The following is a 14,733-nucleotide window of genomic DNA, read 5'->3' as shown; positions in this document are numbered from 1 at the left end:
ATTCCAAACCCGATCTTGTTGATACCAAATTAACAAAATTAAGGTATACAGGCTGTTTAATAGTTTGTACAAAATATAGAGTACGATCCATATCATAGATTTCCAAGCCTTCCAATCCAGATATTCTTCAAACCTGTTCAACGAATTAATAAGGAAATATCTTTTGAAAAGGTGGTTCATCAACCTTGAAATTTAATTTTTCTAGAACATAACTGCAAGGCTTAGCTAGGCTAAGTAACTATTTTATTATTGGTGTCTAAGTTGTACTACTAGATCATATATACTAACTCTTGAAAAGCTTTGAGCATTGGGATGTGAATCTCAAAATTTATAAACAGAATAATTAACTGTAATTCATCACTTAATTATGATTATACTCATCTCTCACACTTGTTTGAATGGAGTTTTAACATAATTTTTTTCTTTTATAAAATTTCCCCATTGCATTATCTATGGAAACCAAAATCAATTACTCGTTATAGTTGCAATATATAACCGGTGGTCAATAATTAAAATAAAAGATTCGAGAAAATTATATTAGTTCACATAGATCCAGTCCATAGAAGAAGTTTCCCTTGCAAGCATTAAAAGATAGGGAAATGGTTTTCCATAAGAAAAGGAAGAGGAAGAGGAAGAAGAAGAGAACACCAACCAAATTACACATAGATGATAGATGCAAGGAAGTACGTTGTTATTTATACCTTTATACTACTGAAATAATATAAAAAAGTGATGAGGTCAATATTATATTCAAACTCAATAATATAATAGGCATTTACAAATGACAATGCCAAAGACTAGATAGTTAGAACTATGCAAATAGAAGGATGGATGTGAGATAAAATTAAGGGAGAAAGGGTTTAGAAAAAATATATATATTTTGGAAGGGCCGAATACATGTTTAGAGTGACAAATTAAATCCTCAAGTATAAGGACAAAAATGAAGAATTTTCAAAGTTTGGGGTGCTATGGCCCCATCAAACTTATATGATAAATTATCTTTGGCCACGTAACAAAAAAGTTAAAATGAAAGGGAAAGCATTGTGCTCATGGACTCAATTTACTATTTCCGGTATAACTGTATTTTTATCCTTCCCAAAAGAAATCAATGAACTTTTTGTTTTTAGAGGTAATTTGATCTTTGCATATGATCTATTAATCATTATAACATTGTCCAGAAGCAACTCAATCCTGTTATATTTTTTTCACAACAAAATTATTGAATTACCTTTAGCAAGAAAAAAATAATAAGTTGACAAACTGAGTTATTTTTATTGTTTTCTTTTCATTTGAAAATAAAATAGTGATTATGCCCTCAAAAAACAAAAATAGATAAAATGTTGCTTAGGGGCTATTTGTCTTTTTACTTAGATTTTTTGTTATATTTATGCTAACAAGTGTGGAAAATTCTAGCGATCAACGTAGGGTTTCTTTAGAGTAGTTGCATTCGTCTCCACGGCAATGCACAAGGCATTTCAACCTCTAGTTTGACACTGATTGACTCTTTTTTTTTCTTTTCTTTTCTCTATCCACCTTGCCTGTTATGCATGGCACCTCAGAATTTCAAACAAACTCTTTAATTTGTTTTTCATTCAGATTTGATTCATGATCTTTTGATTATATTTTTTTTATTTAAAATGATTTATAAATTTAGAATTATTTTTCAATTTCATCCTTCTTTTTTGTGTTAGATTTAATTCATATTCTTTTTTATTTTGTTTTAGATAATATTTGAAATTGAGGTTTTTTTTATGATTTCACCCCCCCTTTAATTGTTTTTTTCTTATATGATTTGATCCCTATTTTTTTTTATTGTAACTTTTTTTTTGTTTTGGAAATTTTTTTAATTTTTTTTATAATTTCATCTTTCAATATTAAATTGGTTAGAAATTAAACTTCTTGATTATACCCGGATCTAGAATTTCATTGGTTGTGAGTTTGAGGGATTAACCTAAATTTAAAAGATTCACACAGGTTTGCTTAATTGTTTTTTTCTTTTTTATGCTAATGTTTGTTTAGTTTCATCATTCAATATTTATTTATTTATTAGCTTCATCCTCTAATTTTGTAATTGTCATATTTGAACTCCATTATTTTAATTGTTATTTATTTTGTTTTAGATGATTTTTAGAATTTAAGCTTTTTTACAATTTCATTCTCTATTAATTTTTTTCCAATGTTATTTGTTCCTTATTTTTTTAAAAAAAATTCTTTTTTATTTGACAACATTTTTAATTTGGATTTTTTTGTTACGATTTCATCTTCCAACATTAAGTTGGCTAGGAATTTAGCTTTGGAATTGAACCAAGGTTTAAGATTTCACGAGTTATTATGGGTTTGAATGGCTAACCCATGTCTAGGAGATTTGCATAGACTTGCTTGGTTTTAAAAAAAAAACTAATAATTTTTTAATTTTATTCTTTAGCATTTATTTATTTATAAAATATAATCTCCATTTTTTAATCAAACATAAGGTCAGTTGAGAACTGGTCAAGACCCGTTCAGGAGGAGAATAAGAGAAGAAAAAAGAAAGAGATAGATTGTTCAATTGGATTAACTCATTTTTATCGTGTTCATTACCCAGGTCATCTATTTTACGAGTTAGCTTTCGTGGTTAGCATGGGTCAATACAGTGTGTCTCCACCTTTCCATTTTACTTCCTAGATTTTTTCACCATTTAATTATTTGACAAGTCCATTGTTTCACATTCACATTTGTTCATTGTTTCACGATGATAGTATTCTTTTTTTAACCAAATCATCATTTGAAAATAGTAATCAATTTGCTCTTTGCTTGTTAGGTCAAACAAGATATACCAATATTTTTTTTTATTTATTAACGTATATGATGGTCTATTAATTTTATATGAAAATACCAATATTGGTCGAGTTTTTTATTACCATTTTAGATATTTTATCGCATGCAAAAAAAAAATAGCAATGCTCACAATTTTTTTTATTACAGTAAACGAATTTTGATCTGACCCACAGCCAAACACAACCCGAACCCAGTTAAAAACAAAAAGAAATTAAAAAGAAATTAAAGGATCCAAGATGAATATTAGGCTAAGCTTGTGACACGTCTGTACTAAGGATGGAAGTCATGAAAGGAAAACCATAAATCCTAGGGTGGTGATAATGTTCCCTGTAGATGAATGAAATGGGCTCATGAAGTTTTGGGTGAAATTGTCAAAATATATTGATTAGCATGATGGTCCCATTGACCTGAAATGCGTGTAGAGAATTGAGACCCTTAAAGGCTTGTTTGTTTGCTTTCATATAGTGATCATCGTAAACCCTAAGTCGCAAACTCCACAAAAACCTTTGTAAAGTTTCTGATTCCTTTTCATTCTCCCAAATATTCCCTTCAAATCCTCCAACAACTTTGTCTATCATTATGTCATCCCCACATGAGCCCCATTGACTATTTAACCTGACTGAATTTTTCCAAACCCTAGGCTAAATCTAAATCAAAGAAATATTTATTGCAGCATATAATTAAATCTTCTCTTCCATCAAGAGGTAACCCTCCATTTTCTTTAATGTATTCAATGAAAGTAGAATTGTAGGTTAAATAATATTCTAACACAAGTGTTCTTTTTCGTACTTGGGAGTAGGAAATGCACATTTTTTTAGTAACATCGAGCTCAAACCTTTCAACTAGGTAAAACCGAATATTGCTGCATTTTAAAAATGATAAAAGCTTGAGGAAATTGCTGCATAAACTACGATAAAATTTAGTATCTAATGGCATCGAGCTCATATAGTTTTGACTATTTTAACTATCGCGATACACTGCTATTCAATCAAAGAAAATTTTGAATGTAATAAAAAATATAAGTTACGAAGGATTATTTGATGTGTTATTAAACTCTGTTTAATAAATTAATTTTCAAACATTTTAATTTGACTTTTTTACTAGTCCGTGTTTAAAATTAAATTATATAAAAATTATCTCAATATGACCCATTTGATTAGATTTATCCAACGACAACTCGGTCAACCGATAAAAAAATTGAGGATAAAATTTCTTGAAATTAAATCATTTGTTTAATCAATCTCTTGACTCGACTCCTTACCTAATCAGGTTTAAAATTAAATCATTTAATAATTGTTCTAAAGTGATTCATTTGACTTGATTGATCCAAATCAGGTTTAAAATTAAATCATTTAATAATTGTTCTAAAGTGATTCATTTGACTTGATTGATCCAAAGACAACTTGGACAATTCTTAAAAAAGATATAAGAAAGAAATGGAGAGGAAAAAAATGAAATTGAAAGAAAAAATAGAGGGAAATGAAAAGGAAAGGAAAAAAGGAGCTTGTTGTTTAATTGAATAGTGAAGCTCCATGATGTTTTCTAATTCTTTTAGTTGTATTAGTTAATTTTGTAGTTTATAGGATAAGTGAGTTTTCTCACCATTTTATTCTATTATTTGAATTGAAAAAAATATTAAAATATATTTTAAAAAAAACAAAACAATAGATTAAGTCTAGATATTATGGTAATTATTTTTTTTTAATTCCACTCAAAAATTTAACAGTTAATTTAAAATAAAACAAAAAGGCTTAAGTTTTGATTTTGGCTTTTTTTTGTGTGTGAAGTTAGCCAATTCTGATAACTTGGCGAGTTAGAAACAGAAAGAATAGGGCATATTATCCCTTAGAATATCATTAGCCATTTAACTCGTGCTTTATTGCGACTTAAAAAAGAAAATTTAAAAAATATCAGGTATGCAATTTGCTTCAATATGTTTTTTTACATAAAAAAATTAAAAGTATAAATTGAAAAGACTATGCAAGCAAGATCAAAATATTTCATAACATAAAATAAAACATGCATCCGATTGTGTTTATTGAACTTATTTATTGAAATAAATAAATAAAATATAAATCCATACCTTGAAAACTCATGACGTAAAAGATAAACACAAATGAAATTGACTGAATAAACCTACGCCATAAAAAAAGTTACGCAAGGCCTAACACATCAGCAATATAATTTAAATTTTGATATTTTTTATTTTAAAAAAATAAACTTCATTTGTATAAAAGAAGTTATAGATAAATTAGAATAATACCTTGAAAAATGAAATAGAAACAAAACAAGTAAGAAAAACTTATATTAAAAAAATGCATGCAAAAATTGTGACCTAAATTATGAGACCGGGATAAATTTATAGAAAAAACTTGAAGAAAATCACAAAACCAATATTAAGAAAAAAAACTGATGCAGAACAATAATATCGTACGAAGCCGAATTCCCAAGAAATTAAATGTCAAAAGATTAAACTAGGAAAAAAATTAATTGCATAAAAGGATCAGAAAAAATATGGGTGAGAAAAAAATTTCCAATTGGAGGGTTTAATTGAATTGAAAAAATAATAGAAAAAAAAATCAAAAGAATGAGGAAACTGAAAAATAAAACAACAGAAATTTTGATTGAATGATGAAATTGCAAGAAAAAAAATTCAACAAAAGTGCTAAGGACTACATTAGAAATTTTAAAAAATAAGGACCAAAATGAAAAACCAAACATATAAGAAATTGCAATTGAAAGACTACATTGAAAAGAGTAAAAACTTTTATAAATGAAAAGGGAACCAAACAAAAAATTAATAGAATGATGACTGAAATTGAAAAGTAAGAAACAAAGAGAACAATGGTGTACATAACATGTCAAGAGAGAGAAAAGAAGGAAAAAAAATCAAACAACCCCCGGTTACAATCTGACTACCATAAACAGTTATGTGCCACTCCAAATGAAAAAGGACATGATGACACATCTAGGAAGATAACGAAAAACCAATTACATCCACTAGGTGGCGTCACACGCGGTGCCTATATGGCGCAGACGCCACCCACGCACTAGGAAGTGCCGAGCACACAACAACAGTTTTAAGCATTAAAAAACCTAAAAATATAAAAATACCAAAATGTCCCCCGCAACCTTAGTAATTACACTAATACCCATATGAAAATACAAAAATACCTCAAATGCTAAGCTTATGTTTTGTTTATTTCAAATTTAAAGATGTAATTGCACTGTATATTAAAATTTAAAAACCTCAAAACACCATTATCTAGTAACACAATAATTTTTTAATTCTGAGAGCAAATATATACTTTTATTATGAAGAAGCTTATTTTTTGGACCAAAAGATACAAAGGTAATTTTATTATATTATAACTCAATTTACAGTAAAATATGTCATGGCTACAGTAAAACATTTATGATATTGAAATAAAACACTCATGACATTTAATTTTTTAGGTAAGGATGTTGAAATTTGGAAAACCTTCATTAATTATATAAATAAATGATTGCCAAGACTTAAAGCAAGGCCATAATTTCCAACCCGATCAGCATAACAATTGTCTTCTCTTTAGGTGTGAAGAATCAGCACTCCCAAATCCCAATTTCTTTGAGATGAAGATCTCCAGCGACAACTAACAAGCAGTCACTAGAAACACCAAAAATTAAAATAAACATACTTAGGAAAGATTGAAAGAAGTAATTAAAATCCCATTTGAAAGTGTAAAATCCCAAATATTTACCTTTCAAACCACCCAGAAGGATGTAAAGTGCATGAAAATCCTCAAAATCATAAAATGTTTTTTTTAGCTTTTTGAAGTTAGCAAGCAATTTATTAAATTACTCCCAATTAAAAAACAATTCCTTAATTGCTCAAGTGCTCATTGAGCCCTCAATATTCCTCACTTGGTCTCTTCTTACTCTCCCCAAATTTCGTCTTTTGTCACAGCAATCATCAAAGGGGCCATCATCACGTCAGTCCACGTTATTGTCTTTTGTAATTATTATTTTTAATTTGTTAATTCAATCTTTTTATATAATTGACAAAAAGCTTTATTTTGATCGTTTCTTAGCTTCGTATCTTTGTTATTTCGACATTTTATTTTAATTACCATTGACGAAATAGTTTGAAAGAATGAGAACACAAGGACATTTCTCCATAATTTGTTAAATCCTCATTTCAATAATTAAATTCAAAAAGGTTAGATTCCAACTAATTTAATTAATTAATAGCATTTTTATTAAGAATCTATTATGTAGATCTTTCTTCTCTGGACATAAATGAATATACAAAAAAATATTTTAACACTCCATAGAAAATACTAGTTATGTGACTCGTGCTCCGTCATGGGTTAGATATTTTTATTTTCTATAAAAATAATTGTATATACAAGTTTGTTTTAGTTTAGAAATTTAAGTTCAAATAAAAAACTTTATGCATACATGTAACCAAATAAATCGAGAACTATGTGTGCAAATAAATAAATAAAAAGTCATTAACGATACCTAAAAATAAAACTTGAAAAATCAAAAGACAGATATAAATTAAGATAATTAATCTAGAAAAACGAGACATTTACCTGGTTGTATTTGCTAAATTAATTTATTAAAATAATTTTTTATTTAAGCAAATGATAATAAAAATAAAGACACAAATTAAATTGATCAAATAAAATAAAAAGAAAAAAACACATCATGCAAGGCTGCATATATTATAAATATTATTTGAAATAATTTTTTATTTTATAAATAAAGTTTGTTTGTACAAAAAATTAAAAAAATGTTATAGATGAATTATAGAAACTCTTCAAATTTAAATGCATAACAAAAAAATATAATCATCATTTAAAATGGTCTATCCAAACAAAATAAAAGAGAGAAAGGGTAATAATTTAAATATAAATTTAAAAAATTTAGAAAAAAAACCATAAAAAATCATTAATTTAAAAACAAATAGAAAAAAAGACAAGCACTGTTGGGCCTAGCAATCCTGGCCCATTTATCAGGGCCCGTGTGATTGGGCCTTTATTTTCATTTTTTTACAACTAGAGCGAACAACCCCCAAATATTTTTGAAACAAGAAATCAAATGATGCATCATTTGAAACATTAGAAATATTATTTGAAATAATGTTTTTTATTTTTTAAAATAAATTTCATCCATACAAAAGATAAAAACAAATATAGATGAATTATAGACTCTTCAAATTTAAATACATAACAAAAAAAAAAAATCATCATCATTTAAAATAGCCTATCCAAAACAAAATAAAAAAGAGAAGGGGTACTAATTTAATATAAATTTAAAAAATTTAGAGAAAACCCAATAAAAATCATTAATTTAAAAATAATAGAAAAAACTACAGAAAAAAAGGTTAGACACTATTGGGTCTAGCAAGCCTAGCCCATTTATCAGGGCCCGTGTGATTGGGCCTTTATTTTTATTTTTTTCAACTAGAGCGAACGACCCCCGAATTCTTTTGAAATAAGAAATCAGATGACGCATCGTTTGATCTACTCAGATTTCAGCCACTTTGATAACCAAAAAATTAGGGCTTAAGTTGTTTTTACCAAAAGCCTATTTTTCAAACAATGTTTTACCCAAAAATACCTATAACACATCATAAGAATCATGATAAACCTATCAATAGCCTTAAAAACCACCCTCAAAACCAAAATCAACCTAATCTAAAAATCAACCCGAGCTTAGATCTATTTTTTCATAAACTTCAAATGTAAACAAAAATATATAATATGAACTCTTCTCATCAAATTGAACTATTTGATCCAAATATCATCCATTTTTGTGGCCTAAATAAGTGTCAATGACACTTTTCTCTCTTTACTGCTGGAATCAAGCGACCTCTCTCCCTCTCTTCTCTCAACTAGGAACTAAAAATAACAAAAAAAAATTTGTACCAAAATTGAAATTGTAAAAATATTAAGGAATTGAAATTGTATAATTTGCGTGATTTTTAAAGTTCAACGATCAAAATAGATCTTTTGCAAAACTTATAGCATGCCACTTATGTTTGACGCCTTTTTCATTTTGATCCCCTCTAATTTCAATCTAACCTTTTCATAAGAAATAAAAATCAATTGATCTTCAATTAGGATTAAATCGCCAAAAAAAAATTTTGAGGACCAAATTGAAAAAATATAAAATTTTGAACAGCGCATCCACAATAATGTGTGAGATGATGAACAATGAAACCTTTCAAAGTGAAAAAGCCACGCCTTTTAAGAGTAATATTTAACTAGCTATTTGGCTCGCTCTTTATTGCTTGTAAAATATTTTTTTTCAGTAAAAAATAACAATAAAAGCCTTTTCTAATCATAAAAAAAATTACATGTGAAGGGAAAGTGAAAAAAAAATAACATGAAGATTAATTCTCAAAAAACATATTGAAGAATAAAATAAAAATTAATTTAAAAGAAACACTAAAAAAGAACAAAGTCAACTCGTGTTAAACTCTGAAACTCTTTACCATGGTCATAAGACAGGTACTGACCGTATAGAAAGCAAACCTAAAAAAATCTGCATTACAAAAATATTGAGTGATGAAATTGAAAAAAAAAAAAAACCTGAGTGAACCTGGGTTACCTTGCTAACCCCGTGACCATCGATATAGGATTGAGATAACCCCACAGAATGAAAAGTGAAAAAAAAAGGCTCGAAGATCAATTCTAAAAAAAATCAAATGTTGAAGGTACAAACTAAAAAAATCAATTTTATAGAAGGACCTAAAAAGGATCAAAATCAACCTGAGTCAACCTACGAAACCCATTATTCTAGTCATGAAGCTGAAACTAACCCCATGGAAGGTGAAGAAAATCAAAAGCAAAATCTTCTATAAAAACATATCAACGATGAAAGTGGAAAAAAAATATGCAATAAAAAAAGGATCCTAAATAAAATAAATATCTATAAAAAGAATAGGGATCAAATTCGATATAAAAACAAATTGAAATCAAATTCTAGGGATGAAAATGAAAAGAAAAAAACCTCAAATAGTAAAAGGATAAAAAAAAATCAAATGAGTGAGACCAAATTTGATATAAAAGTCAAATTACATGAAATAGTTAGGGAAGAAATTGAAGAAAAAACAATCAATTACACAAAATGATCTAAAATTAAAAAAAAAAGTCATTAAAAGAACAAGGGTAAAAATTGAAATATGAAATAAATTAAAGGGTAACCACAATTTTTCAATTATATGGTTGAATTTTAAAGAAAAATAGAGTTTACAAAAAAGGGAGAAAACACCATAAACTTGGATTGATGAATGAATTTGAAAGCTAATAAACTATTTACAAAAGGATCAAGGAAAAAATCAAAAATAAAAAAAATTAGAAATAAATTAGAAAAAATAATATATAACAAATTGGAATCGAAGGACTTAATCTAAAATAAATAAAATTTCACAAAAGGGTCAAGGAAAAAAAATAAAGGCTGAAGTTGAAATGTCAACAGCAAATAGGACCTACCTATAATTTTGAAGGGAGGAGAGATAAAAGAAGAAGAAAAAAAAAGAACACGACGACGCTTCCATTGACACGATAGAATGGCAGTTATTACCACTGGAAAGTGACGCGCACATGTCCGAAAAGGTGTGAACGCCTCCCATATAGTGGCACGTGTACTAGCCGCGCTAGCAACTTTTTAAATTTAAATATTAATTAATCAATATAAAAAGAACAAATTTCCCTCCATGTTTTGGAATTAACAAAAAAAAATATTGGAAAAGATCGAAAAGCCCCTAAAGTAATGGCTTATTTTTTCTTGATTCCATGGGCAAAAATGTTTTTTTATTGTATTTTAAAAAAAAATATTTAAATACCTTTTGGTCATTATACTATTTCTAAAAATAGAAAAAAGTCATATACCACTGGTTGAATATGTAAAAAAACTAAACTTCCCTTGACTTATTAGGCTCTCTTTTTTCTTGAATGGAAAAAAAGTGAATGGAAAAAAAGTAATTACATTTGTTATACGCTCCTCGCATGGGAGCGGTGTTGCGGTGACACTTTCTAAACTATGTCCTTGTTGGTTTTTGGTTGGATAAGGGAGTCGCCACCTAGTATTATGGTTATAAAGAACCATAACTAGTTTTTTTTTTAGATTCTAAGCAACGGGCAGGTTACATGAAGAGAACATATTAACACCCTTATTACAACCTACCTGAAATAAGCTATATTGTTTTTTCTTTTTATTTGTTATGGTTTGATGATGTTTCTATTTCTATCAGTTTATTTTGGCGGGTTTGCTATGATAAACAAGTCATGGTTTCCTAGGTCAAAGACTTGGTCTGATATGTTGAAATCAGAGTTTTTGGATATTATGTCATTTCAAATAATATTTTAAATAAAATTCATTGCACTTTTTATCCTTATATTATGAGTGAATGAGTTGTATTATTCTCAATAATATTTTGAATATAGATCTCATATAGGTTTTTTTTTATCATTTTATGAAAATGAGTTATAAGTCATTATCCCTAATAATATTTTGGATATTAACCCCTTTTAGGATTTTTTATTTTCATATTAAAATTGAATAATATGTTATCTTGCCAAAAGTAAATTTTTAATATTTTTGAAATATAGGTTAAAATCATTTGAAATTTTACAAACTTGTTGTAAAATCCATATAACATCTTTTTTTAAATTTTGCCAAAGTATTTTAGATTTTTTTAAAAAAAATGCTCAAATAATTTTAATGATCTTTGCCAAGGAAAAAAAAGTATTTTATTATTATTATAATTATTATTTAATTTGTTTTATTATCTTTTAGCTTTTTTTTTGCGAAAAACTCATTTTTCTTTGTAATAAAATTGTCAAAACAGGTCTAAAGTGTTTGTCAAACACATTTTTAAACCAATAAACTCTTTAGCAAAAAGATTGCAAGCTAAACAAGGTTTTAACCCTTCGACCTGATTTTAACCCGACCGAGTTGATCCCACTAGGTTGACCCAAAATCTTTAGTTTGATCATAAATCGAACCAAAGACCTTGGTTTGATTTGAAAACAACCCAAAAACAAAACCGAAGCAAAAAAATAGATTAAACAACAAAAGGAAATACAAAAACACAAAAAAAAACTAGAAAAACATATCAAACACAAAAAAAAAAGGGCACAAAGAACATTCAAACCTAAATTCCAGCATTATGAATTCTAATCTAGACCATATTTCATGAAATTAAAAGCACAAAAAGGATGGAAATTAATCACTGAACAATAATCAAGCACAAACATCAACGATTATCAATTAATAATCATGATTTAGACAAAATAAGTTTCAGTTCAAAACCAAAACTTTAGGATTAAAATCCCTCTATAAAACTTGTTATTAATGCAAATGAACCCTACATTATTAATTAATCAAGTCTAACGAAGTGCTTAAAGCAAAGGAATGGACCAAAATTGATCCAAACTATAGAGCTAAGACAATGTTCTTCCTAATTACACGAAAAACACTATATTAAAAAACCCAGCCACTACCCAGAAACCCAAACATTATCAAGCCTCCAAAACTAGCATTTTTTACCTCTAAAACATGCTTTCTTAATTCTAACAAGTCACACTAACATAACCAAATATGTTTGAATTAGAAAAACTAAAAAATTACATTAAAACATCAAAATTATATAAGAGGTTCCAAATAAAAAAAATTACCAACTTAAAACAACCTACATGTTCATGCAATTTGGATTTAAAATTGGTTTTCTAAACTTGGTCATGAATAGACATATCAAACTCAAGATGAACATTATTGCTTCAACATGCATTGCTTAAGTTAAATAAAAACTAAAAAAACATTATTTTATTGGGGGAAAATAACTTCAATAAAAGACATTTATTACATTTAAAACATCCAAAAAAATGCTTTAGAAAACAAAATCAAACTATTATAGTAACAAAAGAGGCAAACATAACACTACTTGTTAAGCATTATAAACCTTATTCTCATGCTTGTGAATATAAATATGAATCAAAAACAAATTAAGAGTGTGTTTATTTTTGTGATAGCTTTTGTGATTGAGATTTGGAAAAAGTTGTTTTTCAAAAATTACTTTCCATTTTGGTGTGTTTGATTTAAATAAGTGTTAAATTAAAACTGTGGTTGAAAACGCTTTTAAAAAAAAACAAGTTATAAATATTTGTTTAAAAGTGTGGTTGAGGTTATTGGTGAATATTAAATTACCAAAGAGGACACTAATTTATAACGGTGAACAATAATAATTTTAAATAAAAGGTTGAAAATGATTGAGTTTTTTAACTGGCCTAAACAATCTAGATTGCTAGAAGTTAACTAACAGTCAGTTTTTTTAATGTATGATGGCCAACAATTGCAATTCAAAAATTCATCTCTGCATTGAAACAAAATTATAATTATTTATGAGGTTTGAGTTCTCTTCATACATAGAGTAAGGTGAGGTTTGACATATAACATATATTGCATACAAGAAATGAAAAACCTACTTGAGGCGGTCAGATCTGAAGGAAGGAAGATGAAAGGAGAACAAAAGCAAAATAATGTTAAGTGAGATGACCAGATGCTAGTAAAAGTAGAGATGATTGGGAAGATGACAAGGTATTTTAGGAAGTTTGGAAAACAATGGCTCTTTTGTGTGGAGAAAAAATATGTGTTTGCAACTCAGAAAAAAAACAGCTTGATGTTGCTTTTTTTTATCCTACAGTTGAAACGCAAATTGTAATGGCTCCTCAAACAGAAACTTGTGTTTATAATGTAATCCAAGACTTGTTTTTGTGGTCTGCTCCAAAAGCAGAGGCAGCAATAAAAACAAGCACACTCTAAAACACCTCAAGTAAGCCATATGAACTCTACTTTTGGATTAGAAAATATATCTAAAACATTTACTCTCTCTTTAGTTTCCTTTTGAAAATTTTTGCCTCTAACAACTTAATATCCTTTCAAAACTTACGAAACCTTTATGTTTGGCTCATGAACCTTTACACTTAGGTTTCTTATCAAGATTTTCTCGTCATCTTTTCTTTTTTGTCCCCTTTTTTCCCCTCATTTGGTTTTGATTTCCAAAGGTATTTATAGGTTTCAAGCTAGAATTTTTATAGATTTAATAAAAGATTGATCCTCATTCATCATCAATGATTGGCCCTCTAATCAAAATGGAAGAATTTTAGTATGTTTTGTAGCTATGAGCTCTGTACCTATTCTAGTTTTACAATGGTGGTTTTGCAACAATTTAATTTTTAAAGATTTTAATGGTTTTCTCAAACCTAGAGATCAAAAAGCTTGTTTTTTTGGTCTTTTGATCTTAAAAGAAACGTGGACAACATGTTATAAGAATCCATTAAAAAGGCTTAAAGTGTGAACACATGAAAAAGATTAGTGGTTTTGCAAAATGAGTATCACAATCATCGATGACTGAGTTACCCACTTTCGAGGTTTCGTTGGAGGAATTTTGACATCATAATCATTGAAGAACACCTGAGTGCACACCTTTCATTTAGATCAAACCTTGCTCAATTTGAAGTCTATAACTTCACATCCATTTGTTTTAAGGTGTCAACTCAATTAGCTCAGAATCTAACAATGCAATGATGTATGATCAAGGACAAGATCTTATTGAGTTAATCAAAGAAAATGGGATGTAAATGTTTTATGAGAGTAGCTGATCTTTGTAGAATAGGTGTTTCTTAATCAAATGATGATGGTTAGAGCCCCTAAGGTGGCTGAAGACGTCATATTCATTCATATAAAGGTACCTACTTGATCAGTCAAAACTTCTAAAAAAGAAGCTAAATAGTGGTCGAACGACGCGTTGTTTAGGTTAAACCCTAAAAATTAGGGTTTTTTAATTTGGTATTTGACAACTTCAATTTAGTCCTTGTTTTTCCAATAATTGCACTCGTAATTACCTCTTAAACTTTTAATTTC

The sequence above is a fragment of the Populus nigra genome, chromosome 16 (genome assembly GCF_951802175.1).
Source record: "Populus nigra chromosome 16, ddPopNigr1.1, whole genome shotgun sequence".
Classification (NCBI taxonomy): Eukaryota; Viridiplantae; Streptophyta; class Magnoliopsida; order Malpighiales; family Salicaceae; genus Populus; species Populus nigra.
This window is presented reverse-complemented; position numbering follows the sequence as displayed.